We start from the raw sequence: 10,250 nt of genomic DNA, 5'->3' as shown, positions 1-10,250 counted from the left end.
AAGTAAAATCTTAAAAAAAAAGTATGCCAGTCATATATGTTCATTATAGAAAGACTGAAACTGTATTAAAAAAAAAAAAAGAAAGAAAGAAAATAGGGACGCCTGGGTGGCTCAGCGGTTGATCGTCTGCCTTTGGCTCAGGGCCTCATCTTGGGATCTGGGATCGAGTCCCACATCGGCGGGGAGCCTGCTTCTCCCTCTGCCTATGCCTCTGCCTCTCTGTGTGTGTCTCTCGTGAATAAATAAAATAAAATCTTTTAAAAAAAAAAGAAAGAAAAGAAAAATCAACTGTAGTTCTCTCATTTGCATTTCAGTGCATGCCCTTTAAGAAATTTTCCTTGGCATTTTCATCACATACAAATAATACACAAATGTGTAATTTTATTTTTTACCAAAATGGGATTGTGTAATACATAATTTTATTATTTTGCACATTTAGTTTACCAATATGCAAATGTGTTAATAAATACACTTCTATAACTTCATTTTTAATGGCTAAATAATATTCTATTGTACTGAATTCTATAATTCTTAACTAGTTTTTTATGAATTATTATTTTATGAGGTAGAAACAGAAATGCTGGGGTGAAAGTTTTTATAATTAATGTTTGCACACATCCTTAATAACAAATAATTATTCATTGATTAGTATCAGTCTAATGATGGTTTTAAGCCTAGCACTTTATAAACCATGTGCACCAGAAAAGTACGTTTCTTCTGAAGAGGATCCAAATCCTGCCTCCCTCGGGCACCATGTACACAGTTATCTGTTGAAAGCGACCTCGAGGGGATCCTTGGGTGGCTAGGAGGTTTGGCACCTGCCTGTGGTCAAGGGTATGATCCTGGGGTCCCAGGAATCAAGTCCCACATTGGGCTCCCTGTGTGGAACCTGCTTGCTCTGCTTCTCTCTCTCTTTCATGAGTGAATAAATAAAATCTTAAAAAAAGAAGAAGAAGAAAGCGACCTTGAACTTTGCAGCCATTTCTGTTTTGGCAATACAGGCAGGCAGGATTTTCGTATCACAGAGACCGGAGAGATGAAGAGTTGAAAGGCCTGGTGAAACAAGGAGATCCTTACTGGAGGAGTTCAGTTCCATCCCATACGCAAATTCTGAACGGGAATGTTCTCTAAATGCCAAAGTGATCAAAAACACTCCCCTTGCAAAGGGGCAAATTGTGGGGAATAAACTGTGAAGGTCAGATTATCTTCTGAGAAGCCACACGGAGAAAGAAACTTCCTGATGACGGAATCCCATCCATGAGCAGATCTACCCTGAAATACGAACCGTGGAACCGTCGTGGGATATCATGCATCCTTCTAGGAACTGCAAATCTCCTTGATCTTTCTGCCTGCAGTGTTTTGGAGATGTTTACAGTAAAACTGTAACCTAAGACTTTCCTTTCAGGAAAAGAATAACTGGTAATCCGATCCTAGAAAGCTTTCTGCACCAGGCTTTTTAAAGAGTAAGCAAGTGGAAGGGTTTCCCTCCTCCCATGCCCCTGGAAAAAAAAGGGGAAGGGAAGTCACAGGTGCCCAGCGGCTTCCCCAAGCTGGGGGCTGTGGCAGGTACTCTACATGCATCATCTCCCTGCTTCCCAGCCACCTCCTAAGTGACCCGTTTTTGTTTGCTTGTTTGTTTTGAATTTTATTTATTCATGAGAGACACAGAAAAAGAGAGAGGCAGAGACACAGGCAGAGGGAGAAGCAGCCTGACATGGGACTCGATCCCAGGACTCCAGGATCACGCCCTGGGCCAAAGGCAGATGCTCAACCACTGAGCCACCCGGGCGTCCCTAAGTGACTCATTTTTATTACATTTTATATAGGGGAGAAACTGAGATTCAGGGGTACTAAAACATTTATCCCCAACCATAGAGTTAGGTAGTTGCAAAGACTAGGTTTGAACACAGTGCTACCAACTGCAAATCACATGTTTTTTCTACCACCATCAGGTGTTTAAACAATCTTCCCCACATCTTATCCCATCTTAGTAGTTCCTCTTTGCTTCAGGCTTCAGGCATTTGGGTGTTGTGAGTTGGGATTCCCCTTCCACATGGTGGCAGCCCTCAGAATACAGACATGAGGTGACCTCTAGTTTGCCTAAAACTTACCTCCCTCAGGTGACTCTGAATTCTGAGGGCCTCACAAACCTACTTGCTTTGTAAGTGGCACTCATGTGGGAGCCTTTAAACTGGGTGCTATTGACTTGGTAGGGATACAAAGGCCTCATTTCAGCTTTCTTTCTTTTTCTTCTTTTTTTTTTTTTTTAAAGATTTCATCTATTTATTTGAGAGAGAGAATGAGTGAGTGAGGGAGAGAGAGAGAGAGAGAGAAACAGAGCATGACCAGGAGGAGGGGTAGAGGGACAAGGAGAAGCAGACTCCTCGCTGAGCAGGGAGCCCATTGCGGGGCTCAATTCCAGGACCCTGGGATGATGAGCTGAGCCCAAGGCAGACGCTTTACTGACTGAGCCACCCAGGCACCCCTCATTTCAGCTTTGTATTCATAGAAGGCTTGGAGCCAGTCACATGTTGAAGAAAACATTTATGGAACTCTGATGGGAAGGACTACAGAATGATAGTTAAATATTATTTCAACATCACTAGAATCCAGTAATTCAATCCACTAAGGATAACCTTAATAATAATAATAATTAAAAGCAATAATAGCACTTAGCCTTTATTAAGCTCTCACATGTTCCAGTTATTGTCTAAGCATTTTATACATATTCTGACCCCAAAAGGTATCTCATAATTCAGTTCTGGCTCTAACCACCCAAAGTGGGCACAGATGCCCCCAAGGGCCGGATCCTCCACAAGCCTGCCCTCACTGCAGAGGTCAGCCACACTTTAAGGTTCCCCAGGCCACCTGTAATGCTCACTGACTGGCTACAAACTTGGGGGTTCCCACAACCTTGCAGGTTTGATAATTCACTAAAACAATGCATAGAATTCAGAAAAACGCTATGCTTATCATTAAAGTTTTATAAAGGACACAAATCAGGACCAGTGAAATGAAGAGACACATGAAGTGAGGAATGGGAGGGTCCCAAGCACAGAACTTCTTTGTCTTCTCTTTGTAGAATTGAAGTGTGTCACTTCCTGGGCATCAGTTGTGTTCACCAACCAGGAAGCTCCACTAAGCTTTGGTGTTCAGAGTTTTTATTGAGATTTCATAGCATATTAAATCATTGGCCACATGAGTGAACTCAATCTCCAGCCCACCCCATGCCCTCCAGAAAAGTCAGGAGGTTTGGCTGATACCACATGGCCCAAAGCCCCAACCGTCTAATTACATGGTTGGTCTTTTGGGTAACAGTCCCTATCCTGACCCATCTCCATCTTGATAACAGGCACTCAGGGGCTACCCAAGAGGTTCATAAATAACAAAGACATTTGGGAAATTCCAAGGGTTTTAGAAGCTCTTTGCCAGGAATCCAGGACAAAGACCAGAAAAAATTCTTTATTATCCAACAGTACACATCATTTAGTTTGCCCCTTATAACATTCTATGAGGTAAGAATTATCTGTATTTACAAGTAAGAAAATTAATGTTTAGAAGAGCTATACATCTAGTCAATGAGAGCCAAGATTCAAACAAGTCTCCCTGGCCTCAAAGTCTACCCTTGATCTATCTTAATCACTGAGTAATATTGCCTTCTATGTAAACCCCTAATTACTCTTAAGAATACTTGTGTATGAGAGTGTGTGTACATACAACACAGGCACACATATTCTGAAGCTTGTCATTTAACTACTATGGAAATGTTCTAATTGAACTCCAATAAGTATGCCCTTTGAGCAAGAAATGCTCTTGAGTTTTAGATTTTTCCAGACATCTTTGCATCTAGCTGTGTGTATACATGATGTATGTAATTTCTGGGGCATGCCTTTGAAAAATAGGTTGGTTGTCCTCTACTTTCTCATTTCTTGCTTTTGATAGCTGGCACATGATCTAGTACTCATGAGCCACCATCGATCAGGAGGATGAGAGCAACTCCTTAACAGGAAGCAAGGCAACAAAATCAAAGTGACCTGCCTCCCTGTCTGACCTTGAACCAGAGCCACCTACTTGCCCTGGAATGCTCAACTGCCTCTGGCCAATACTGTGTGAAAGAAATTAACCTCTGATTTACTTAAAGCACTGTAGTGTTGGGTTATAATATCTGGATCTGTATTCTAACCATCAGAACTACAATAGAAAGGTTTTTCTCCAGGCTTCTAGTATTGCATCATGACAGGAAGAGTGTCACCAGTTAGCATGCCTTCATATGTTACTTGTATACAGCATTACATCAGGATCTATCCCTACTTGTGGTCTCCTGAGGGCTTTCAGGGTGGATTCACCTTGATCTACCCTCCTTTTGTCAGCTTGAAATGCTTATGTATTGAATCAGTTGTCCACATGATGAAGCCCACAGTTGCTTCTGTACAAATGCATTCTGCTCTAATATGATAGTCACATTTTTCTTCTATTATGAATCACTGTTGATAAATCTCACAACGGAGAGGGGGAAATGCCATAAACTTTCCTTCCTACAGCAATTCAGACTTGCACTCAAAATGCTGCTTGGCAAAACGTGATTTGTGCAGCTATTGCTCTGTGTCATGGCACTGTCCCCAAGCTGAGTGTGTTCCAATGCTAAGCTCAGCCAGTTTTGGTGGATTTTGGTCTTGGAGATTAAAGTTTGGCTGGAACCAGTATCCTGGGCCTTTGTTTAAATTTCTTCTCAGATACATTTAAAAATAGAACTTAACCCAATGTGTCTTACTAGAAAAGAAGAAGACTAGTTCACAATTTTTTAACTTAGAAAATCTGCAACTACTAAAAACCCCACTACCTTGGCCTTTTAAAACTCAACCTAATGTTTGTCTCAGTGAATTCTTTGATAGCTTCTCCTTAAAAACAAATACTAGGGGATCCCTGGGTGGCGCAGCAGTTTGGCGCCTGCCTTTGGCCTAGGGTGCGATCCTGGAGACCCGGGATCGAATCCCACGTCGGGCTCTCGGTGCATGGAGCCTGCTTCTCCCTCTGCCTGTGTCTCTGCCTCTCTCTCTCTCTCTCTCTCTCTCTGTGACTATCATAAATAAATAAAAATTAAAAAAAAAAAAACAAATACTAACAACATTCTATAGGGCTGTTTCTGAATTGTGTTCAGTGAAAAACTGACACACATTTTCGAAGCTGGCCACTGTTTTCCAAAATACTCTTAGGGAAGTAGTTTAATTTATGTATAACTGAAACTTAGAGAAGGGTGTGTTTATTTACATAGTTTGGGATTCCCAAATTACTTAACAGTAGTTAAAACCAGAAAAATGATTCTGTGTAAAGAGAAGACACAATGAAGGAAAATAAAAGCTTTCTTCATATCTTCTTTCTGGGTTTCTGCAGGAACACTTCATGGGAGCAGATGAAAAAGTAACTCTCTCTGAGGTCAACATATAAGATAACAAAACATAGTCATATTTATATTTGAAGGGCTGAGACTAAACAGTCAGAGAAAAGTGTATTGGAATGGATATAGTATATAGGAAGATGAGGAGGCATCCTTTCAAAGATGGAGTGCCCAATCGTTCCCCCTATTTATCTGTCACGGAAAAGGAAGGCCATGAAGAAGACAGCCATGCTGAGGGCCCCTAAGAATCCTATTTCATTATCTTTCTCTCCTCATTTAATCTAGCATATTTTTTTTTATAATATAACATTACTATGAGCTACTTGAATCAGCTAAGTTTTCTTAATTCCTAGCTAAGGAAAATACTTTGAAATAGATTGAAGAAAATGAGAATGCAGAATTTTATCTCTTTCATTTTATAGGGTACTGGTAGGAGTGATGGAGAGTAAAACCTATGTGACATTTTAAAAGAGGCTTTGCACAAGAGAAGACAACTTGGGGGTACTCAGCAGAGAGTGTTGTGAGGATGGCAGATCCAAGGTCAAAAAGGAGACAAGGAGGCAGCAAAGTTCCCTCCTATTCCCTCTTACTCAAGTAAAATTTGCTAGGTCTCTGGTGGTGTCAGAGATTTAACAATATCTGGCTTTGCCTGTTACCATAAAACTCTTTCACCCTAGCATCAACTGTTTGAAGAACATGCATGTAAAAATACAGGAAAAATATCAAGAAAAGAGTTTACATTTTGAATTACGAAAGCAGGGGTTAAGAACAGATTAATAAGATATACCAGATGTTGGTTACAAATAGGCTGCTTGTTGATATTAGAAATGCAAGTTTGCTGAATTAAAAAAAATCGAGGGAGATCCCTAGGTGGTTCAGCGGTTTGGCGCCTGCCTTCAGCCAGGAGCGTGATCCTGGAGACCTGGGATCGAGTCCCGCATTGGGCTCCCTGCATGGAGCCTGCTTCTCCCTCTGCCTGTGTCTCTGTCTCTGTCTCTCTCTCTCTCTCTCTCAGTCTCTTTGTCTCTCATGAATAAATAAATAAAATCTTTTAAAAAAAATCGAATGGAAGCATTTTTTTTCTGAAAACTTTGTGAAATGATGGTGGGTTCATCTTTACACAATGAACAAATGAAGTGAATAACATCATAACTTGGCTGAAATATCCAGGGACTATCACTGAAGTCCAAGTCAGCTTATATAGACTTAACCTATTTAAATAACCATTTGGTTCCTCTTTTGTTTTAAATGTGATATTAGTCATTCTTTCAAGCCGTGCAATGTTTTGGGGTTTCTCAACTCTATTCTGTATACTGGAGGATTTACTTGCAAATATCTGGTAGGCATCTATGCTTAGAAAACACCTCTCTCATTACGAGAAAGTATTGTTAATAAGTAAAAGTCTGGTATAAGTTTTTTAAAAGACTTATTTACTTATTTTAGAGAAAGAGTGTGTGGTGGGGTGGGGCAGAGGGAGAAAGAGAGACAGAAAGAAAGAGAGAGAGAGAGAGAGAGAGAGTCCTAGCAGACTCTGCGCTGATTGCAGAGCCCAGTGTGGGGTTCAGTCCCACAACCCTGAGATCATTACCTGAGCTGAAACCAAGAGTCAGATGCCTAACTGATTGCACCACTGATATGAGTTTTATGTACAAATAAGACCAAATCATTTGAGGGATGATCATCCACCCCTCTGTTGGTGATAATATCTCTGCCATGGGCAATAATATGATTAACATCATCAAATATTTACTCAGTACCCACCGGAGTGCTGTTTCTGCACTTGGCCCCATGCCTGCTCTCTTCTGGTGCTTTAAATAGAGTTGAAACTTTGATCCCTCAAGGAAAATTGTAAGAAATCATTTGTGAATCAAGCTCTAAAAATTAGTATTTTTACGTACTTATATTTATCATGTAACTCACTTACGCTGAAGCCAAATTCTAAAAGCCTAAATATTTTTTAAAGATTTTATTTATTCATGAGAGAGACAGAGAGAGAGAGGCAGAGACAGAGGCTGAGGGAAAAGCAGGCTCCCTCTGGGGAGTCAGATGAAGGACTTGGTCCCAGGATCCTAGGATCACAACCTGAACCTAAGGCAGATGCTCAACCACTGAGCCACCAAGGTGCCCCCAAAGCCTAAATTTTTAAAAACACCAAGATCAAGATAGACTTTCTCTTTGAAACTAAATATCAGGTGACTGAAAACTTTCAGGCTATGATTTTTTTTTTTTTTTTTGGAGTAGGTTGGGGTGAGTGGGCTTGAGGGGAGCAGTCAGGGCTCTAGACTGTCTACCACTGTTATCAGTTTTATACATATACATATAGTGTGTGTGTATATATATATATATATATACACACACATTTTACACACATGAAAATATATACAGTATGTTTAATCTTTAGGTGATTCTATTGTGGAAGCTCTTTCAGGTTTTTAATTTGGGAGACGTTCTTAATAAATAGATTTATTCTCATTTCATTTTCATGAGTTGTATGGAATTATACATCTTTACTAGGCTCAGAGAAATCCTAATACTTAGGCCTTTTCTTGATAAGAATAGCTTATTTCAGGACTCTTCTTTCCACTCCAGCTGTGAGACCTAAATTGGTGGCTCAGAAGGGTTGGTTTACCATAAAGTATGGGGCCGACTGGAAAGAACATCTGTGTTCAGAAAGAGTGCCATCTCTGAGAAGCAAACCCTGTCGCAGGGGCTGGTGGGAAATACAGGCAAGATGAACACATAATCTAGAGTAGTATTCCTTAAACTTGAGTGTTCATGAAAACCACTAGGATAGCTTGTTAAGACATGAAATCTTGGGCCCTATAGACAATCAGAGGTTCTGATTCAGTGGGATTGGGTAAGTCAAAATAAATGATATTTTTAACAGTACTCTTAAGTGATTCTGCAGCAGGTGGTCTGTGGACCACACTTTGAGAAACACTGACTTACTGGATTGCAACATGGGTAACAGATGATAGTCAGGGATAGCAGTTGGCAACAGGAATGTTGCCTCCTGGGAATGGGATGTTGTGGAAGATGGATAGAGCCTCTGCTAAGGAATTCAGATACAGAAAATATTCTGAGAGCTGGACTGGCAAGCAGTGGTAGGAGGAAAGTCCCAAAGATCCCATTTCCCTGGCTGAGACAAGTCTCTTGCCTTTGGAATGAAGACAATTAAGAACAAGACAGTGCTATATCCTGGAAGACAGGGGCCCAGGCCCAGGGAACCAGGCACCCATATGACCCAGGGTGTCAGGTGGAGCCTGGCACTTGGTGTAAGAAAGAACCCTTGTTATGGGTTGAACTGTGCTCCTTAAAAAAAAAGATATATTGAAGTATTTAATCCCCACTATCTGAGAGTGTGACCTTTTTTTTTTTTTTTTTTTTTTTTTTTTTGGAAATAAAGTCTTCATAGAAGTAATCAAGTTAAAAGGAGATCATTAGGGTGGGCTTTAATCCAATGTAACTGGTGGGAATTTGGACACAGAGACGGACACACATAGAGGGAAGGTGGTATGAAGATAGACAGGGAAAAGGTGTCTATGTGACTGGAGCCGTGTATCTACAGGCTAGGGATTGGGGCAAATGCCAGAAGCTAGAAGAGTCAAGGAAGGTTCTTTGCTAGAGGCATCAAGGGAAGCATGGTCCTGCCAACACCTTGATTTCAAACTTCCAGCCTCTATAATGGTTAGGTAATAATTTTTTTTTTTTGTTTTAAATCCGTTGGCTTATGGTACAGTCTCTAGAAAACTAATATGACCTTCATATATCCCATCTCTTTTGCCCTTAGCCTGGCTCTAGCCATATCACCATCTATAGCCTGGCTGAAGCCCTCCTCTCCAGCTTTGCTTCTTTCTCCTTCATTCTCCACCCCGTGGAGTCTTTCTAAACACAAACTGATCAATTCATTTGCTTGCTTAAAACACATTTGGCTTTCCATTTCTTTTGGGGTAGAGTTCAAACACCATGACTATTCCATCTAACCCTGCAAGCCCCATCCTTGTATCTTGTGATTTACCTCGTTTCCCTTACCTTTCACCTACTCACATTCTACCCTCCCAAACTAGGAGTTCTTAAACTAAGTCCTATTTTATTTCCTTCTGGCCTTTGTAGTTACCAAATCTTCTGCTTAGGGCTCTTTCTCCCAATTCTCTTGCTACCTAAGTCATATGATGTTTTAGGTCTCATCTTACTGTCATTTCCATGAACGTTGGTTCAGTGTCCTTCCTGAGTGTCCACAGCACTACTTAGTGCCCCGATCAAAGCACTTGTAGTACTAGTTTGTCACTGACTGCTTATTTGTTGATGTTTGTTGAGGGCAGGGATCAGACAAATGGTAGCTCCAGAATTACCATAGGAGTGGATTTACAATATGATTATGAGAAGGGCTAGGAATTTATTTGAGAGAGGGAGGGTTAATGGAGATTGTGGGGTATCTAAAATTTCCCCAAACTATTCCTTATATTGCCTTTGACGGGTAACATGCCTGTCTTGTTTACTATGTGTCTGACACATAATAAGTGTCAAAAATGTTGAATGACTGATTGAATATGTGGGAGGTTCCATGAGCAATTCTTGTGTCCAGGTCAGAGCCAGATGCACTGAATCTCAAATGGGACTAGAACATCTTTATACATATATGCATATGTATGCATACATATATAAATACATATGTATATATGTAAAGTATATAAATATATTTTTTTTCATAATTTTTTTAAAGTAGGCTCCATACCCACTATGGGCTTGAACTCATGACTCTGAGATCAAGAGTTGCATGTTCTACTGACTGAGCCAGCCAGGGATCCTGGGACTAGAAAATCTTAAAAACCTTCCTGCCTAAGGTCAGGATTGG

Source organism: Canis lupus, chromosome 8 (assembly GCF_011100685.1).
Source record: "Canis lupus familiaris isolate Mischka breed German Shepherd chromosome 8, alternate assembly UU_Cfam_GSD_1.0, whole genome shotgun sequence".
Lineage (NCBI taxonomy): Eukaryota > Metazoa > Chordata > Mammalia > Carnivora > Canidae > Canis > Canis lupus.
Note: the sequence above shows the minus strand (reverse complement) of the source record.